Raw genomic sequence first — 22,281 nt, 5'->3', positions numbered from 1 at the left:
ATATGAAACCATAAAACTGTTAGAAGAAAACATAGGCAATAATCTTTTGAACATAAGCATGTCTGTTTTTTTTTGGACACATCTCCTCAGGTAAGGGAAACAAAATAAAAAAATGAACAATTATGACTACATCAAACTATAAACCTTCTGTATAGCAGAGGACATTGTAAACAACACAAAAAGGCATCCAACAGTATGGGAGAATATATTTATAAATGACATATATGACAAGGGGTTAACACCCAAAATATATATAGAAATACCATTTCACCTGGGAATTCCATTCCCAGGAATTTACCCAAAGAAAAGAACTTCTCAGATTCAAAAAGAAATATGTACCCCTATGTTTATCACATCACTATTTACAATAGCCATGATATGGAAGCAACCAAAGTGTCCATCAGTAGATGAATGGATAAAGAAGAGGTGGTACATATACACAATGGAATATTATTCAGCCATAAGAAAGAAACACATCCTACCATTTGCAAGAACATGGATGGAGCTAGAGGGTATTATGCTCAGTGAAAGAAGCCAAGTGGAGAAAGACAAGTACCATATGACTTATCTTATTTGTGGAGTATAACAATGCAGCAAAACTGAAGGAGTAAAACAGTGGCAGACTCACAGACTCCAAGAAAGGACTAGCGGTTTCCAAAGGAGAGGGTTGGTGGTGGGAGAAGGGGATTGAAGGGTATTATGATTGGTGCACATGGTCTGGGGGAATCATGGGAAAGACAGTGTAGCATAGAGAGAACAAGTAGTGACTATGTGGCATCTTACTACAATGATGGACAGTGACTGCAGTGTGGTATGGGTGGGGGTGCTCGATAATATGGGTGAATGTAGTAACCACATTGTTTTTCATGTGAAACCTTCATAAGAGTGTATATCAATGATGCCTTAATAAAAAAAAGAATTTGCTATCTTAGTTAATGAATCACAGAAGAGAAGATGATGAGGTGTCCATGCTGTGGTTAACTACTGTTTGGTCAATAGGAAGATACTGGTTCAATAGCAACTAATTTCAAAAGCACATTTTAAAGTGGTTTCCATGCCAAAGCATTTGAACACTACTTTGCCTCACTGTCCAGTTGGCCCTTCACTCTTCCTCAATATCTCTAATAAAGATATCACATTAATATATACATACAAAGCCTTAAATCTGAGACTTAGAATTGTTTTTTTTATAAGTGCTATGAATTAACTTTGGTGAGCTCTCCTCGGCAAAGAGAACTGCAAATTTTAAGAGTTAGAAGTCTGCAGAAATGACCATTGTCCAATCTCTAACTTCCTGGTATTAATTTTTGTTAAAATGTTTATCATATACTATTCTAATATATTGTATGCTTAAGTCTTATATCCTAAAATATCATATGTAATGTTAACTTGTTGGATCTCTTTAGTGACTCCATAAAAAAGAAATACTACAAAAATTAAGAAACATTTTATCCTTTTAGTTAAGTCCTTTTTTTAAAAAAACTATTTATACTGTATTTTTGCAATTGAATTTCATTTCTTCTTAGGATAACTTTTAAAAAGTTTATTTACATCTTTCTTGTAATTTGAGTGTAGTTTTGCTAAAGTACTTTTGAACTATTTTTCCAGAGCTACTTTTCTTGGTATCAGTGTCGTTGATAAAATAAAAATTTCCTGCTCATTTCTCTAGACTTAAAACATCACCATTATCTTTGGCTCATCCCAGAAGACACACATTTAATAAATTTCCAAGTTAACTATTTACTTCAGTGTTTCACACCTTTCTCATCTTTTATATTTTTACTACTCCTATCCTAGTTGAGAACATAATTATCTGTTCCATAGTTTGCTGCAATAAACTTAAGTAGTCAAATTTCTAGTGCTTTCCTATTCCAAGCTATTTTTCACATTGCTAAGTGCAGCCTTATTAAGTTAATATCTTATGTCATTAATATCTTTTTACCTAAAGAAATGTATATTCTTTAACATCATATGCAGCTCTGAGTCTTGGTCCTGGCTCAATATCTATCTATCTATCTATCTGTCGATATCTATCTATCATCTATCTATCTACCTACCTACCTACCTATCATCTCCCTTGCAGTCTTACACATTGCCCCATGAAATCTTCAGCTTGAAATATACTGAATTAGTCATCATTATCACATCATGCATAATCTGAACTGTCCATCATCTTTGCAAATAGCTTGCTATAAAGTTGGAAAAGCATGAATTTTTCATAATTGAAAGGCTTTCAAATTCCAGATCTGGTACTAACTATTGATGTTCAAGAATTAGCAAATACAAGTTCATTATCTATTGATGGTGGAGAATACCTACGTGAAGAGTTATTGAAGATTAAATAAAATTTCAAGTACAAAATGTCTAACTCATCAACTAACTGATGTTAACTTACAGTAGTTTTTGAGTACTTCTCAACCATATCCTTGATTATAATGTTCCTCCAGGCAGTGACATATTTCTATAAACTACTAAATATATCAATTTTTATTCCATTTGTAGAAAATATCTTTAATTATTCCTTTTTCTATATTTACTTAGTTTCCTATTTAGTTTAAGGATCTTAATTTTTTCAGCTCTAATTATATATATATATTACAGTTGAACTTTTTTGATGTGTACATTTTGATGAGTTTGTAAATTTGCATATACCCATGATATTATCACCCAGGAAAGATAATAAACATACCCACCATTTTCAAAAGATTTCTGTACTTTTCAAAATATTTTAAATTTTTTTGTGGCAAGAACATTAGCATGAGTGATGTGCACTTAAAAACTGGTTAAGAGAACAAATAATATTCTTGTAGGTGCATTTTATCACTTTTGTGCTCTGTAATAAACCTTATTTTAAGAAAGTCCTTACTGAGTGGAAATTGGAAGAGGTATTATTAAATGAAAAAATAAAGAAATACACAGAAAAGAGAAAATGCCAAAGAGTTTAGTAAATGGAAGTTTTACACTAAATATTGTGGTTGGCCTGAGAGGTGTTGGTAGATTTAGGGAGGTGGGCAATGGGGGGTTGAAAAGGAAGAATAATGTCAATTAGGGTTAGAGACTCACTGCTGTGGATTTAATTTATTTCTGTGTAACAGAGTGAAAACTTGGCAGTTATATAGATCAGCTTCCTAACTCTCTTGTGTTAAATAATTATGTTCTGTGTCAATACTTAAGGATCAATAGTTACCAATCAATAGTTAAAAACTGACACACCCAGAATAGATAAAAAAATTTTTTCTGTTATGCCAATCTTAACAAACATAATCATGTTCAGGAGGTGGAGCCAACAAGGCGGCGTGAGTAGGACAGTGGGAACCTCCTCCCAAAAACATATATATTTTTGAAAATACTACAAATACAACTAATCCTAAAAGAGAGACCAGAAGACACAGGACAACAGCCAGACTACAACTACACCAGCGAGAACCCAGCGCCTGGTGAAAGGGGTAAGATACAAGCCCCAGCCTGGCGGGACATGAGCACACCTAACCCCAGCTCCCAGCGGGAGGGAGAGGCGGGAGCCCAGGACTGCTTAACACCCAGCACCAGCCACCCACACCAGAGCGCAGGCACAGTGCATGCGTGGAGGGATGGAAACTAGGGAAATAGGGCAGCAAGACCTCTGAGCGGGTGCCAAAGCTGATGCCCCTGTGACAAAGAAAAGCGGGGGCTTTTTGAAAGTCTTAAAGGGACAGGGATTTAACAGCTGGATGGAAACAGCACAGGTCACAGCTCAGTGGCTGGAAATTACAGGGAAAACCGGGCGCACTAACGCCCTGGGCAACAGCTCTGAGACCCCTCATGGAGATAAACAGCCAAACAGCCCCCCCATCCATCACCCCTCCGGGCACTGCGAAAGCAGAGAAACAGCCTAAGGCAAACACACCCACAGAAAGGCAGAAAGGAAAATTCCTACACTTTGGCCGGGAAAGACACAAAGACCCAGCCTACACGCAATTACCCAACACAAGCCACTAGGGGTCGCAGTTGTCCCAGTAAAGAAAGGCCAGTAGCAAGTGAAAAGTTTGACCCTCCCAGCTGACAGTCAATAGCACCTGTCAACATGAAAAGGCAAAAAAATATGATCCAGCCATGACTAACCCAGACAGCTTCGGCACCTGCTACATCTTCCCTGAGAAGAAACTTGGGGAGATAGATTTAGCCAGTCTTCCTGAAAAAGAATTCAAAACAAAAGTCATAACCATGCTAATGGACTTGCAGAGAAATATGCTAGAACTAACGAAGGAGAATACAGAAAAAAAACAAGCTCTGGAAGGACTTCAAAACAGAATGGACTAGATGCAAGAGACCATTAATGGACTAGAAAACAGAGAACAAGAATGCAGAGAAGCTGATGCAGAGAGAGATAAAAGGATCTCCAGGAATGAAAGAATTTTAAGAGAGCTGAGTGACCAATTGAAAAGGAACAATATCCGCATTATAGGGATACCAGAAGAAGAAGAGAGAGAAAAAGGGATAGAAAGTGTCTTTGAAGAAATTATTGCCGAAAACTTCCCCAAACTAGGGGAAGAAATGGCCTCTCAGACCACAGAGGTACACAGAACTCCCATGACAAGGGATCCAAGGAGGGCAACACCAAGACACATAATAATTAAAACGGCAAAGATCAAAGACAAGGACAAAGTATTAAAGGCAGCCAGAGAGAAAAAAAAGGTTACTTACAAAGGAAAACCCATCAGGCTATCATCAGACTTCTCAACAGAAACCCTACAGGGCAGAAGAGAATTGCATGATATACTTAATGCAATGAAACAGAAGGGCCTCGAACCAAGACTACTGTATCCAGCACGAATATCATTTAAATATGAAGGAGGGATTAAACAATTCCCAGACAAGCAAAAGTAGATGGAATTTGCCTCCCACAAACCACCTCTTCAGGGCATCCTACAGGGACTGCTCTAGAAGGGAACACTCCTAAAAAGAGCACAAAACAAAACACCCAACATATGAAGAAGGGAGGAGGAGGAATAAGAAGGGAGAGAAATAAAGAATCATCAGACTGCATTTATAATAGCTCAACAAGCGAGTTAAGTTAGACAGTAAGATAGTAAAGAAGCTAACCCTGAACCTTTGGTAACCACAAAGTTAAAGCCTGCAATGGCAATAAATTCATACCTTTCAAAAATCACCCTAAATGTAAATGGACTGAATGCATCAATCAAAAGACACAGAGTAATAGAATGGATAAAAAAGCAAGATCCATCCATATGCTGCTTACAAGAGATTCACCTGAAACCCAAAGATATGCACAGATTTAAAGTCAAGGGACGGAAAAATATATTTCAAGCAAACAACAAAGAGAAGAAAGAAGGTGTTGCAATTCTGGTATCAGACAAAACAGACTTCAAAATAAAGAAAGTAACAAAAGACAAAGAAGGACATTACATAATGATAAAGGGCTCAGTCCATCAAGAGGATATAACCATTATAAATATATATGCACCCTATACAGGAGCACCAACATACCTGAAACAAATGTTAACAGAACTAAAGGAGGAAATAGAATGAAATGCATTCATTCTAGGAGACTTCAACACACCACTCACTCCAAAGGACAGATCCACCAGACAGAAAATAAGTAAGGACACAGAGACACTGAACAACACACTAGAACAGATGGACCTAATAGACATCTACAGAACTCTACATCCAAAAGCAACAGGATACACATTCTTCTCAAGTGCACATGGAACATTCTCCAGAATAGACCACATACTAGGCCACAAGAAGAGCCTCAGAAAATTCCAAAAGATTGAAATAATAACAACCAACTTTTCAGACCACAAAGGCAAAAAACTAGAAATAAACTGTACAAAGAAAGCAAAGAGGCTCAAAAACTCATGGAGGCTTAACAACACACTCCTAAATAATCAATGGATCAATGACCAAATCAAAATGGAGATCCAGCAATATATAGAAACAAATTACAACAACAACACTAAGCCCCAACTTCTGTGGGACACAGAAAGAGCAGTCTTAAGAGTAAAGTGTATAGCAATCCAAGCATATTTAAAAAAGGAAGAACAATCCCAAATGAATGGTCTAATGTCACAATTATCGAAATTGGAAAAATAAGAACAAATGAGGCCTAAGGTCAGCAGAAGGAGGGACATAATAAAGATCAGAGAAGAAATAATTAAAATTGAGAAGAATAAAACAATAGCAAATATCAATGAAACCAAGAGCTGGTTTTTTGAGAAAATAGATAAGCCTCTAGCCAGACTTATTAAGAGGAAAAGAGTCAAAACAAATCAACAGTATCAAAAATGAGAAAGGAAAAATCACTACGGACCACACAGAAATACAAAGAATTATTAGAGAGTACTATAAAAACCTATATGCTAACAAGCTGGGAAACCTAGGAGAAATGGACAACTTCCTAGAAAAATACAACCTTCCAAGACTGACCCAGAAAGAAAGAGAAAATCTAAATAGACCAATTACCAGCAATGAAATCTAAGTGGTAATCAAAAAACTACCAAAGAACAAAACCCCCGGGCTCGATGGACTTACCTCAGAATATTATCAGACATACAGGGAAGACATAATACCCATTCTCCTTAAAGTTTTCCAAAAAATAGAAGAGGAGGGTGTACTCCCAAACTCATTCTATGAAGCTAACATCACCCTAATACCAAAACCAGGCAAAGACACCACCAAAAAAGAAAACTGCAGACCAATATCCTTGATGAACGTAGATGCAAAAATACTCAACAAAATATTAGCAAACCAATTTCAAAAATACATCGAAAGGATCGTACACCATGACCAAGTGGGATTCATCCAAGGGATGCAAGGATGGCACAACATTCGAAAGTCCATCAACATCATCCATCACATCAACAAAAAGAAAGACAAAAACCACAGGATCATCTACATAGATGCTGAAAAAGCATTTGACAAACTTCAACATCCATTCATGATAAAAACTCTCAGCAAAATGGGAATAGAGGGCAAATACCTCAAAATAATAAAGGCCATCTATGAAAAACCCACAGCTAACATTATACTGAACAGCGAGAAGCTGAAAGCTTTTCCTCTGAGATCGGGAACTAGACAGGGATGCCCACTCTCCACACTGTTATTTAACATAGTACTGGAGGTCCTAGCCACAGCAATCAGACAAAACAAAAAAATACAAGGAATCCAGATTGGTAAAGAAGAAGTTAAACTGTCACTATTTGCAGATGACATGATACTGTACATAAAAAACCCTAAAGGCTCCACCTCAAACCTACTAGAACTGATATCGGAATACAGCAAAGTTGCAGGATACAAAATCAACACACAGAAATTTGTGGCTTTCCTATACACTAACAATGAACCAACAGAAAGAGAAATCAGGAAAACAACTCCTTTCACAATTTCATCAAAAAAAAAATAAAATACCTACAAATAAACCTAACCAAGGAAGTGAAAGACTTATACTGTGAAAACTACAAGTCACTCTTAAGAGAAATTAAAGGGGACACTAACAGATGGAAACGCATCCCATGCTCGTGGCTAGAAAGAATTAATATTTTCAAAATGGCCATCCTGCCCAAGGAAATATACATATTTGTTGTAATCCCTATGAAACTACCAGCAACATTCTTCAATGAACTGGAACAAATACTTCAAAAATTCTTATGGAACCACCAAAGTCCCTGAATATCCAAAGCAATCCTGAGAAAGAAGTATAAAGTAGGGGGGATCTCACTCCCCAACTTCAAGCACTTTTATAAAGCCACAGTAATTAAGACAATTTGGTACTGGCACAAGAACAGAGCCACAGACCAGTGGAACAGAATAGAGACTCCAGACCTTAACCCAAACATATATGGTCAATTATTATTTGATAAAGGAGCCATGGACATACAAAGGGGAAATGACAGTCTCTTCAACAGATGGTGCTGGCAAAACTGTACAGCTACATGTAAGAGAATGAAACTGGACCACTGTCTAACACCATACACAAAAGTAAATTAGAAATGGATCAAAGACATGAATGTAAGTCATGAAACCATTGAACTCTTGGAAAAAAAGATAGGCAAATCCAATTAGACTAAACATGAGTGACCTCTTCTTGAACATATCTCCCCGAGCAAGGAAAACAACAGCAAAAATAACATGTGGGACTATATTAAGCTGAAAGTTTCTGTACAGCAAAAGACACCATCAATAGAATAAAAAAGAACCCTACAGTATGGGAGAATATATTTGAAAATGACACATCCGATAAAGGCTTGACGTCCAGAATATATAAAGAGCTCACATGCCTCAACAACATAAAACTAATAACCCAGTTAAAAAATGGGCAGAGGAACTGAACAGACGGTTCTCCAAAAAAGAAATACAGATGGCCAACAGACACATGAAAAGATGCTCCACATTGCTAATTATTAGAGAAATGCAAATTAAAACTACAATGAGGTATCACCTCACACCAGTAAGGATGGCTGCCATCCAAAAGACAAACAACAACAAATGTTGGTGAGGCTGTGGAGAAAGGGGAACCCTCCTACACTGGTGGTGGGAATGTAAGTTAGTTCAACCATCGTGGAAAGCAGTATGGAGGTACATCAAAATGCTCAAATCAGACTTACCATTTGACAAAGGAATTGCACTCCTAGGAATTTACCCTAAGAATGCAGCAATCAAGTATGAGAAAGACCAATGCACCCCTATGTTTATCGCAGCACTATTTACAATGTCCAAGAATTGGAAGCAACCTAAATGTCCATCGATAGATGAATGGATAAAGAAGATGTGGTACATATACACAATGGAATACTACTCAGCCATAAGAAAAGGGCAAATCCTACCATTTGCAGCAACATGGATGGAGCTGGAGGGTATTATGCTCAGTGAAACAAGCCAAGCAGAGAAAGAGAAATACCAAATGATTTCACTCATCGGTGGAGTATAAGAACAAAGGAAAAACTGAAGGAACAAAACAGCAGCAGAATCACAGAACTCAATAATGGACTAACAGGTACCAAAGGGAAAGGGACTGGGGAGGATGGATGGGTAGGGAGGGATAAGGGGGGGAGAAGTAGGGGGGTATTAAGATTAGCATGCATGGGGCAGTAGGAGATAGAGGAGGGCTGTACAACACAGAGAAGACAAGTAGTGATTCTACAACATTTTGCTACGCTGATGGACAGTGACTGTAAAGGGGTATATAGGTGGGACCTGGTATGGGGAGAGCCTAGTAAACAAAGTATTCGTCATATAAGTTTAGATTAATGATAAAAAAAAAAAGCAGTTCCTGTGTGGTGACCTCCAATGAGTTCTACACAATGATATGAAGGGCATATAAAAGTTTAGGCAAAGGGTCTGTTTGTGTTTATACAGAAGATCAAAGCCTAATTTGGCTAAAACGAAAATGAACTAAGATGCGATATGAAAAAGAACTTCGAACATCTGCACTCTCTGGAAGACTCATGCCAGAAGATGATCATCAAAAAAACCCCAACAAAGATCCACGCACTGCTACAGGTGTAGATGCACTCATCCCACCAGCTCCTGGACTTGCCATGGGAATGAAGAAGGAGATATCTAAGCTGGCCTGTGCATACAGTAAAACAACAAATTTTACTGGATCTACACTGTTGGAACTCAACCAAGAATTAGGAGAAGTGCAAATTGTAGCACTCCAAAGTCTTACAACTACAGACTATTTACTGTTAAAAGAACATATGGCATGTGAACAGTCCCCAGTAATGGGTTGTTTTAATTTGTCTGAATTCTTTCAGACTGTTCAAGTTCAGTTGGACAATATCCACCATATCATAGTTAAGTTTTCACAAATGCCTAAGGTGCCTAACTGGTTTTCTTGGTTTCACTGGAGATGGCTGGTAATTACAGGTATTCTTTGGTTATGTACCTGTACTCCTATTATGTTAATGTGTGTGTGCAATTTAACTAGTAGCTTAAAACCTATACATGCTGAAGTTACTCTACAAGAAGATATGTCAAAGAAATAATCAATCTTCCCAGGTTTTCTGCCGCCTGCTACTTCTTTAGCTTTTCTTCTTCCTTCCTAATTACAAGCCTTAAATAGACTTCGTGCCTCATATAAAATTTACCGAGTATCATAATTCTCCCAAGTGGTAAAGACACCTCAAGACAAATGCTGGGCATAGAAGCCACAGGGCATAAATATTCAAAGAAGTAAAATGCTAACCCTTTCAACCAATAAGGCTTCTCTCTCACTTACCAACTTTACATTTCCCTGTATGGCCCCGGAAGATGACTGGTTAGCCAGAGACGGGTAAGATTCCTCAAGGGAGGAACAACCTAAGACAGGCACAGTCGCAGGGGGGCATCTGGTGAGAAAATGGGGATCAACAGAGGTGAGGCTTAGAACCTCACCCCCCCTGTTCTGAGAGAATTCTTCTGCTTACGTGGATGTTTTATTGCCCATGTCTAGGTTGGATTAACATATAGTCTACAGGCACACACTTGATCATCTACATTTGCTCTCTTACAATACTGAAGTATGTTTTCTACATTTATCTTGTATCTACCTACCACTTCAGCATTTTGTTAAAAATAATAATAATAAAGAGAGAAATGTGGTATCCACATATAAATCAAGTATAAAATTCAAATGAATATTCATATTTGAACTGACTGTTTATAGTTCTTAATGCATGAGCAAAACCGAAAGCTTCTGTGATGACTGCACTTGTAATGTTCACCATGTAACTTATTCACTATGTAAGAATTTGTACCCCATGTAAGAACTTGTTCGTTATGCTTCAGAAGATTGGAGACTGACGAAAATTAAGCTTGGGGTGGATTAATGATTGTGCATTGAGCATTGACCCCCCCTATACAGAATTTTATTTTTGTTAACAACCATTTGATCAATAAATATGAGAGATGCCCTCACAAACACAGAAAAAAATATATATATATATATACACACTTCCAATTGTAAAATAAATAAGTAACCAGGATGTAAAATATAGCATAAGGAATGTAGTCAAAATATTGTAACAACTTGTTATGTTGATAGCTGGTACGTAGAATTATCATGTATATAAATGTTGAGTCACTGTGTTGTACACCTGAAACTAATGTAATACTGTGTGTCAACAACCCTTCAATAAAAAATAAATATCTAAAAAAAAACCCATAATCATGTTCAGACTTTAGTTTTAAGGAAAACAAATTCTTGAGTGATAAATTGAAATCTCACTACACATTTAAGTTTCATTTTGTGTTTATGTGTATTACATATGTATTTTGCTCAGGTAAAGTTTTGAGCATATGGTTAAAATAACTTGGGTTTTGGAAAACAGTGTGAAAAGGTAGTATAATGATTACCTATTTTATCAGAGTTGCATAATAATTTCTGTTCTTCTATCTACTGTCCATTCTTTAAACAAGATCTGATGTACTTTCCCCTCTCTACTATATCTCAGCCTTCTCCACCCCACTCTCACATCCCAGTTGCCTCTAGGAATCCTCCTAGTCATTGGAATTCTGAGAATCACGGTTTGAATAGATATTGGATAGATATTGGATATTGGTCATGCAATATTTTTTTAACCAGATCTTTATTTGCTGTTATTTTAATCATCTCCCTTAGAGCTTGATGAACTTTTTGCCTTGATATTATTATGTATGCTGATCTAGTTTTGAGAAAAACATTTTTGTATCTTCTTGGTTTCTCCCATAAAGCTCTCCTAAATGTATGTCTCCATGTTTTAGTGTTTTTAGAACTAGTGGCTAAAACACTTTGTTGTCTTATATTTGTTCTTCAGGAAAAGCCTACTTGCCTGGAAAATAAAAAAAATGTTTGATCACTTTCCTGGGAAAGAAGTCTTAAAATTGTTCATGTTTTACATCAAGACAGAGCACACTCTAACTTCAAATATATAATGTGTTTCCCTTCAGCAGAGCTTCTCAATGGTTAACTAAAGTATTTTTCATGCTGGAACAGAGTAAAGATACATGACCTTGAGCTGTGAAGTAGTCTAATGCAAATAAAACATTTCTATGGCTTTTTGCTGCCACTACTTTATCCTGAATTTATCCAGTATTCTTTATCCTGAAATTTTTATCAATTTCCTTTAGAATGTATTGATATTTCATAGACACTGGAAGACACAACTCTAAAAAAAATTAGCTTTAGAGACCTAGAAGTTAGCAAATGATTAAGAAAATCATCTAGGTATTCCCTTAGCTCAGCTTTTGACACAAATTTTGCTGAATTTACCCTCAAAATTAAAAATTATTATATTTCTCTGTAAGAAATACTTTATGTAAGACAAAGTTAGGCAAAGGATGTCTTAACTACTGAAATGATAAGAGAAGTTAACACCACAGAATTTTTGTTTTCATGGTTGTGTGTTTGTGTGTGCAAAATTAAAAAAAAAATTTTTTTTTTGCTCAGCCAGCAATCAGCCAAATTTCAGTTACTTAGATTTGTTTCCAAATTAAATATATCAAAGTCCATTTGTGCCAAGAACTGGGCCAAGCACTACTAGATGATCTGTTTTTAGTAAAAAAATGGATCTGGGTTTCAGTTGATTTTTGTTCAGAATAATATGATTTAGCACTCAAAAATTTGCTTAGATCTTGATCAGAACAGAAGATATGCCAGAAAAGCTAAAATGACCTGTTGTTTTTCTTTCAAATGTACATTTTCACTACATAATATCATGCTGAATTTTCTCTATATTAGTTTATATCAAGAAACTATAAAATCCATTAATTTGCTCTAAAAATTGTTCATATTCTATGATAGTTTTGAAGGTGGGTGTAAGTCACAGAACTAAGCCTAACACTTTCCATTTTTAGTGGTATATATACTTGAGCATCATTTGTGTCCAAAATTTACAGCAATAAAAAGATAGTCATAGTGGTTGTTGAAGTAGTCAAGCTGCTTCCCACTCCAAAGATACAAATTGTTTCTTTTTTATGCTGATTCCTGCACAGTTTCAAAAGCCATTCTTGGCTGTTTCACTTACACACAGATTGTTTCAGGTTTTAGTTCATTATTAATCTCACTTCCTTTTTCTCTTTGTCAGAAGACTGATGGTTATGATAGTTGAAAGGAGCATTAAGAAATATGTTTTGTTCCTTTTTTTATTCACTTTAATAATAAATTCTTTGGTTAAAATTATGTAAACACTGCAAGCTTGCTGTTAAACAAAAGTAGAAATGTTTAAGAAGCAATAGCATCTACGCTAACTGAAGTTGATAAACTTTTAAGAGTCATGGTTGTTCTGAACTGTAGAATACCTCACACTGATGTGCAGTGCAGTCTTGCTGCCACTTAGACATGGACCAATCTGGCAGGGACTGATGAGTTTCTCAAGTGACACTGTGATAGAAAGTCCACAGATGAATGGTTGCCATGCTATTTATGATAATTAGCTTGAACGAATGAGTTTTTATTATAATTTATATTATTACATTTTTAAATTAATGCAGTTGTTATTTTACTATGTACCAACAAGTGTGAACTATTTTTAATACATTTCCACAAACATTGTTAGCCAAATATCATCCTTGCCTAACATCATTATATAGAACATCAGAAACATGGCATGTTTTGCAAGAATATCTAACATGAGATTTGAGGAAATATGAGACAAGAATGAGTTATCAGAGAAACCCCTATGAATCTACTCTAGTTGTTAAATAATTCCATTAGAAGATTACCAGCTATCACTTGGAAGTGAAAATGCTCCTCACCAGGTTGCCTAATGCCCCCTTTACATCCTTGTTCCTCAGGGTGTAGATGAAAGGGTTGAGTGCAGGAGTCACCACTGCATAGAAGAGAGTCATGAACTTGGGTTGGTCTCTCGAGTTGAAGGAGGGGGGCTGAAGGTACATGCTAATGCCTGGACCATAAAATAGGAAAACTACAATGAGATGGGAGGAACATGTCCCAAAGGCCTTTTTCTGTCCCTTAGATGATTTAATTTTAATTACAGCATGTCCAATACAAGCATAGGAAGCAAGAATTAAGCACAGAGGAACAGCTAACATAAAAGTACACACCACAGAGAGTGTGAGCTCGTTAGCACCCTTTTCACCACAGGCAGTCTTTATCAGAACAGGAATCTCTCACACCAAGTGATCCAGCTTATTGAGACCGCATAGCGGTAACTGTAATGTAACAGTGGCCTCTGACACAGCGTAGATCACTCCAGTGAGCCACACAGTGGATACCAATAGGATACAGATGCGCCGACTCATGATGAGGGTGTAGCGTAGAGGCTTGCAGATGGCCACATAGCGATCCAAAGACATAACAGCCAAAAGCAGACATTCTGTGCCCCCCATTATGTGGAAGAAATAAAGCTGAATTGTACACCCCACATAGCTGATCGTCTTCTTAGTGCTTCCCAGGTTAAACAACATCTGAGGGACAATGCTTGTGGTATAGCACATGTCCAAAAGGGAGAGGTTAGTGAGGAAGAAATACATAGGGCTGTGCAGACGGGGATCTAAGCTGGACACCAAAATTATGGCTATGTTTCCCGTCATTGCCATGGGATATGTCATGAGAAGAAATACGAATAGAGGAAGCTCCAGCCAAGGACAGTCTGCAAAGCCTAGCAGAATAAACTCTTCAGGATGGCTTTTGTTAATTAGTGCCATTCCGTTCAATTTGTTTCTCCTCCAGTAGGGAAGCATCAGGAAAGGTAGAAAGAATTATGAGAAATGCAAGACATAATTATGCATTGAAGATGCATTCACAGAGGATGAGTTACAGTAACCTGTGGGAGACATAATAAAAGGGATCTGAAACCAGGTGACTTAATTTCCCTTCATGATACTACACAATAAAGACAGTTACTTTAAACAGGTAACCTAGCCATTCTGAAATTGTTTCCTCCCCTGTACAATAAGGATGAGAAAAACCCTCTTCTTGGGTTGTGATGAAAATTAAATGAAAAGAAGAAGTGTCTGTGTTTTGGAAACTCCAAAACAATGGCTTTAAAACCTTGGTTTGCTTGCATAAAACTCACCTGAGAAGGCTGATTAAAATGCAGTTTATTGATTCCTATCTCCATGTGTCTGATGTGTGGCATGTGGCCCTGGAATCTGATGCACTGGAAACACTGTTGTGGGACACTACTGAGTTATTAGGAAGACTAGAAGTTTTGAGGCACCCATAGTAGAAGTTGGAGAAAACCTGGAACTAATAATCATCAGGATAGCCTTGTCCAGACACTATTAGTTTTGACTAATTATACCATCTCTATGGACATTAAGAAGGTAGTTTTTAACATCCATTTAATATTTTGGAGTTGAGCAAGTATTTCAAACCCTTTTCATGTCAGTTTCCTGAAGTATAAACTGGGAGTTGAGCTGTCACATGTTTTCCCTCTCCTACAGAATCTTTTATTCTGATGTATTTTTTCTTGCATAAGTACTTCATTCAAACTGGGCATTTGATTTTTTGTGTTAATTTTACATTATCTATCTTACAGGGATACTCCTGTATGGTGAGTTTATTACCCTGTTTTTATATAAGTGTTTGCACAGGTATTAGTGAATCACTTGGTTGTATGGTAGTTACAAGTACATCTTTTAAGTCCAAAGAACTGATGTCAGGATAAAAGTTGATATTCCAATTTAGGACCAGAATCTTACTCATATTGACAAAGTATTTTACATATTCAAGACTTATTCATTCTTTAAAAAAAATTTTTTAGCTAAGTAGCTCATTATAATGACAAAATCACCTAGCTGAATAAAGCAGCATTTTGAGAAAGAGTACTTAGGTATGAGGTTTTTTATTATGCTTTCTTTCCTTTGGTATGTTTCATGAAATCTACAATCTTCTGTAAGATGAGAGACATTCCTGATGGAAAATTAAGACAGTGCATCCCAGTAACAAAATTCTCAGTTAACCCTACTAGTTAGTGGTTTAAAGATAACACTTTACATTTGTAGGGTTGCAAAGTACAGTTTTCACATTCTCTATTTCATTAAGTCCTGAAAGCCATTGTGACGTCGTAGCACACAAAGATACTCACAACTAAGATGTGAAAGTTGCTTATTGCTTACACACTATCCCTAGGTTAGAAGTGTATGATATAATAATGAAATGGTAATAATTGCAACTAATGGTTAGTAAGCCCTCTGTGCCAAACATTCCAGTAAGCATTTTACACCCATTAACTCATTTAGTACTCATCTTCTAGACACTATGAGAAAGATAATGTGATGACCCATATTTAGGACATTGTCAATCATTTATTCTTATTGTCTGCTAATAACCAAGGAGGTTCTAAAGATCAAAAAGCAATCCTTTCCTTAAATGAAGTAGTGAGATAATGAGACTATAATTTCAGAGTGTCAAGATACCAAAAATGCATCTGTATTCTAGAAATCTTTCCTGAATGAGTGTGTCCCCAGTACTTTATTTGACATTGACATTATTAAAGATGTTGTATGTGCACATTGTGTTTAGGAACATATCTTAGCCTAAATTATTTTTCAGTTGAAAATCCCATTTTAGATGGGATTTGAAATAAAAGTATGGTATGAATTAATTTTATTGCTAAAATAAATATTCTTAAAATTGTTATCTAGAGACATTATTAAATAATTGGACTTTAAGATCCCTGTTATCTATTCATTTAGCATCATCATACTCAACTTTGATGTTTTTCTACCATGGATGATTCTTCAATTTTTTAAGGAGTAATTTTAGATAGGATCCTCCATTAATTCTCCCATAATTATTTCTACCCAACTTTAATGCCAGTGTTCATAAAATTAATAAATTAAATACAATTTTAATAAATTGTATTAAATTTATGTTATTTGGGATTTTGTTCATGTTCTCCATTTTGGAAAGACTAGTTTTGTTTGTGATGATGAAACCCTAAGAGCCTCCTTCACTTCTCTGGATAATTCCCTTGAGAAACTACAGTAGGCATCCTAATCAATGTAATTTATTCTTGAATTAAATTTAAGCTTTATAATTCTATCCTTTACAATTCTATTCTATTTAATCTTTTCCATGTCATTCTCTGTTTCAGTACTTAGCTGTTGGATTCCATGACTTCTGAATCTTCTACTTCCAGTGACTTTTTATCACTATTTCAGTACATAAGGATCTTGTTTCCATGAATGTTTATGTTACTTTAGTAAAGTGCCAGACTTTATTGCTTTTGACATCTCCTTTGTGTCATTTCTCCACATTTTCATTGTAGTTTATTTTATTCATACATCATTTTTATCACACACAGTATTTTATTTATATTTATACTACTTTTTAGATTTACATATGTAGTAAAAGTCCATAGCAGACAAAGTTTTAAAAAATCTGACATCAAAACAACTGGATGAAACACATGGACCAATCAATCCATCAAATTCTGGCCATTTATTTTAAAAGTTCACATGATTGAATGAAGACTTCATATTCCATTCATGTATTTAACATCAGCTAGATAATGTGTTTATTGAAATTGGAATGATTTTAAGTTTCCTTAAAGCAAGAGACTGAGAGAGGTTGATTACAAAGTGAAATCTTGCATTCTATAGCCACTGAATTTGATATTTCCAAAATTTAGATAAGGGCTCTCAGAAATGGAATGCTGTATGCTTTTTCTATGTATATTATGTACTATGATGTATGTACATCACAACCTTCCCTAAGAATGCATGGTCTTTAAAAGAAATGCCTTTTTACTCACCTTATTTTGATAAATAACATCAAAGAGAAAGGAATTCTGGAGAAATATAAAATTTTCCAAACTTTCAGAGAAGGATGGAGAGACTGTAGTACAGAGGTTCGTATTTAAGAATTAGCTTCAGAAGTGTGAGTTTTCATTTGATATAATGCTGCTAAAGAGAAAAGCACAGATTAGAAAGACAATAGTACATAATATCAAGAATGCTCTGTGGTTGTGCTATTTGTATTATATACCTGAGACTCTTGGGCATTGTTTAAAAGAGACTATTTATGCTTATCCCAGATGAGTTAGAAAGTTCCTTGGGACTGAGTTATCTGTGGAAATGCTTCTTGTTACAATTAGTTACCTATTGAACTGAGGTTGGTAGCAAGTTTCCTGGGTTCTTAGATTTTTTTAATTGAGGTATCTTTGGTATGCAATATTTAAAGGTTTCACATGGGCAAAATTGTGGTTTCAACATTTGCCCACATTATCAAGTCCGCCCCCTGCACCCTATTGCAATCACTGTCCATTGGTGTAGTAACATGCTATGGATTCACTACTTGTCTTCTCTGTGCAATACTGTCTTTTTCCATAACCTATCTATATTGTGAACACTAATTATAATGTTCCTTGACCTCCTTCTGCCTCCTTCCCCCACCTCCCTCCCCAACCCCTTCCCTTTGGTAATTGCTTGTCCCTTCTTGGAGTCTATGAGTCTGCTGCTGTTTTGTTCCTTCAGTTTAGCTTCATTGTTATACTCCACAAATGAGTAAAATCATTTGGTACTTGTCTTATTCCACCTGGGTTATTTCACTGAGCATAATACCCTCTAGCTCCATCCATGTTGTTGCAAATGGTATGATTTGCTTTCTTATTATGGCTGAATAATATTCCTCTGTGTATATGTACCACCTCTTCTTTATCCATCTACTGATGGACACTTAGGTTGCTTTCATTTCTTGGCTATTGTAAGTAGTGCTGTGATAAACATAGGGGTGCCTATGTCTTTTTCAAACCGGGCTCCTGCATTCTTAAGGTAAATTCCTAGGGGTAAAATTCCTGGGTCAAATGGTATTTCTATTTTGAGTTTTTTGAGGAACCTCTATACTGCTTTCCACAATGGTTGAACCAATTTACATTCCCACTAGCAGTGTAGGAGGGTTCCCCTTTCCCCACATCCTCGCCAACATTTGTTGTTGTTTGTCTTTTGGATAGTGGTGATCCTAACTGGTGTGAGGTGATACCTTATTGCGGTTTTAATTTTCATTTCCCTGATGATTAGCGATGTGGAGCAACTTTTCATGTGCCTGTTGGCCATATGAATTTCTTCTTTGGGGAAGTGTCTGTTCAGATCCTCTGGCCATTTTTAATAGGATTATTTGCTTTTTGTTTGTTGAGGTGCATGAGCTCTTTATATATTTTGGATGTCAATCCCTTATCAGATGTGTCATTTATGAATATATTCTCCCATACTGTAGGATGCCTTTTTGTTCTAATGATGGTGTTCTTTGCTGTACAGAAGCATTTTAGTTTGATACAATCCCACTTTTTCATTTTGCTTTTGTTTCCCTTGCCCAGGGAGATATGTTCATGAAGAAGTTGCTCATGTTTATGCCAAGAGATTTTTGCCAATGTTTTTCTAAGAATTTTATGGTTTCATGACTTACATTCATGTCTTTGATCCATTTTGAGTTTACTTTTGTGTATGGGGTTAGAAAATAATCCAGTTTCATTTTCTTACATGTAGCTGTCCAGTTTTGCCAACACCATCTGTTGAAGTGGCTGTCATTTCCCCACTGTATATTCATGGCGCCTTTATCATATATTAATTAACCATGCATTCTTGGCTTACTATCTGGACTCTCTATTCTGTTCCACTGGTCTGTGGGTTTGTTCTTGTGCCAGTACCAAATTGTCTTGATTACTGTGGCTTTGTAGGACAGCTTGAAGAGATCCCTTAAGCTTTATTCTTCCTTCTCAGGATTGCTTTGGCTATTCAGGGTCTTTTGTGGTTCTGTATTAATTTTAGAACTATTTGTTCCAGTTTGTTGAAGAATGCTGTCAGTATTTTGATAGGGATTGCATTGAATCTGTAGATTGCTTTAGGCAGGATGGCCATTTTGACAATATTAATTCTTCCTAGCCAAGAGCATGGGATGAATTTCTGTTTATTAGTGTCCTCTTTAATTTCTCTTAAGAGTGTCTTGTAGTTTTCAGGGTTAAGGTCTTTCACTTCCTTGGTTAGGTTTATTCCTAGGTATTTCATTCTTTTTGATGCAATTGTGAATGGAATTGTTTTCTTCATTTATTCTTCTGCTAGTTCATCAACAGTGTAAAGGAATGGAACAGATTTCTGTGTTTTAATTTTGTATCCTGCAACTTTGCTGAATTCAGATATTAGATCTAGTAGTTTTGGAATGGATTCTTTAGGGATTTTATGTACAATATCATGTCATCTGCAAACAGTGACCATTTGGCGTCTTCCTTACCAATCTGGATGCCTTTTATTTCTTTGTGTTGTCTGATTTCCATGGCTAGGAACTCCAGAACTATGTTGAATAACAGTGGGGAGAGTGGACATCCTTGTCTTGTTCCCAATCCTAGATGAAAAGCTTTCAGCTTCTCGCTGTTAAGTGTAATGTTGGATGTGTGTTTGTCATATATGGCCTTTATTATGTCAAGGTGCTTGCCATCAATACCCATTTTGTTGAAAGTTTTTATCATGAATGGATGTTGAATTTCATCGAATGCTTTTTCAGCATCTATGGAGATGATTGTCTGTTTTTTGTCCTTCTTTTTGTTGATGTGGTGGATGACTGATAGATTTTTGAATGTTGTACCATCCTTGCATCCCTGTGATAAATCCCACTTGATCATGTTGTATGATCCTCTTCATGTATTTTTGAATTCAATTTGCTAATATTTTGTTGAGTATTTCTCTGTCTATGTTTATCAGGAATATTGGTCTGTAGTTTTCTTTTTTTGTGGTGTCTTTGCCTGGTTTTGGTAGTAGAGTGTTGCTGGCTTCATAGAATGAGTTTGGAAGTATTCCCTCCTCCTCTATTTTTTGGAAAACTTTAAGGAGAATGAGTATTATGTCTTCTCTATATGTCTGGTAAAATTCAGCAGTGAATCCATCTGGCCCCGGAGATTTTGTTCTTGGGTAGGCTTTTGATTACTGATTCAATTTCGTTGCTGGTAATTCATCTGTTTAGATTTTCTGTTTCTTCCTTGGTCAGTATTGGAAGGTTTATTTTTCTAGAAAGTTGTCCATTTCTTTTAGGTTATCGAACTTGTTAGCATATAGATTTTCATAGTATTCTCTAATAATTCTTTGTATTTCTGTGGTGTCCGTTGTGATTTTCCCTTTTTTGTTTCTGATTCTGTTGATGTGTGTAGATTCTCTTTTTCTCTTAATAAGTCTGGCTAGGGCTTTATATATTTTGTTTATTTTCTCACAGAACCAGCTCTTGGTGTCATTAATTTTTTCTATTGTTTTATTCTTCTCAATTTTATTTATTTCTTTTCTGATCTTTATTATGCCCTCCTTCTGCGGACTGCATCATTTGTTCTACTTTCTCAGTTTCAATTATTGTGAATTTGGACTATTCATTTGGGATTGTTCTTCCTTCTTGAAATAAGCCTGGGTTGCTATATACTTTCCTTTTAAAACTGCCTTTGCTGCATCCCACAGAAATTGAGGTGCTGTGCTGTTGTTTTCATTTGTTTCCATATATTGCTTGGTCTCTGTTTTAGTTTGGTCATTGATTCATTGATTATTTAGGAGCATGTTGTTAAGCCTTCATGTGTTTGTGAACCTTTTTGTGTTTTTTTGGACAATTTTTTTCTAGTTTTATACCTTTTTGGTCCAAGAAGTTGGTTGCTAGAATTTCAACCTTTTTGAATTTAATGAGGCTCTTTTTGTGGCCTAGTATGTGGTCTATCCTGAAAAATGTTCCATGTGTACTTGAGATGAATGTGTGTCCTGCTGCTTTTGGGTGTAGAGTTCTGTTGATGTCTGTTAGGCCCATCTGTTCTAGTGTGTTGTTCAGTGCTTCTGTGTCCTTACCTATTTTCTGTCTGCTGGATTTGTCCTTTGGAGTGAGTGGTGTGTTGAAGTTTCCTAGAATGAATGCATTGCATTCTATGTTCTCCTTTAATTCTGTTAGTATTTGTTTCACATATGTAGGTGCTCCTGTGTTGAGTGCATAGATATTTGTTTTTATCCTCTTGTTGGATTGAACTCTTTATCATTATGTAATGTCCTTCTTTGCCTCTTGTGACTTTCTTTGTTTTGAAGTCTATTTTGTCTGGTACAAGTACTGTAACACCTGCTTTTCTTTCTCCATTGTTTGCATGAAATATCTTTTTCCATCCCTTCACTTTTTGTCTGTGTATGTATTTGGGTTTGAGGTGTATCTCTTGTAGGCAGCATATGGATAGGTCTTGCTTTTCTATCCATTCTATTACTCTGTGTCTTTTGTCTGGTGCATTTAGTCCATTTACATTTAGGGTGATTACCAATAGATATGTACCTTTGCCATTGCAGGCTTTGGATTTGTGGTTACCAAAGGTTCCAGGGTAGCTCCTCTACTATCTAACCATGTAACTTAAC

The 22,281-nt window shown here is 36.1% G+C and overlaps 1 pseudogene; it reads right to left on the bottom strand.

Moving 5' to 3' along the window:
* Window positions 1-13,689: 13,689 nt before the first annotated feature.
* On the bottom strand, window positions 13,690-14,628 carry LOC118924125 (olfactory receptor 2B11-like; annotated as a pseudogene).
* Window positions 14,629-22,281: the final 7,653 nt, after the last annotated feature.

This window comes from Manis pentadactyla, chromosome 16 (genome assembly GCF_030020395.1).
Source record: "Manis pentadactyla isolate mManPen7 chromosome 16, mManPen7.hap1, whole genome shotgun sequence".
NCBI classification, from domain to species: Eukaryota; Metazoa; Chordata; class Mammalia; order Pholidota; family Manidae; genus Manis; species Manis pentadactyla.
Note: the sequence above shows the minus strand (reverse complement) of the source record. Positions and strands in the feature narration are given on the sequence as shown.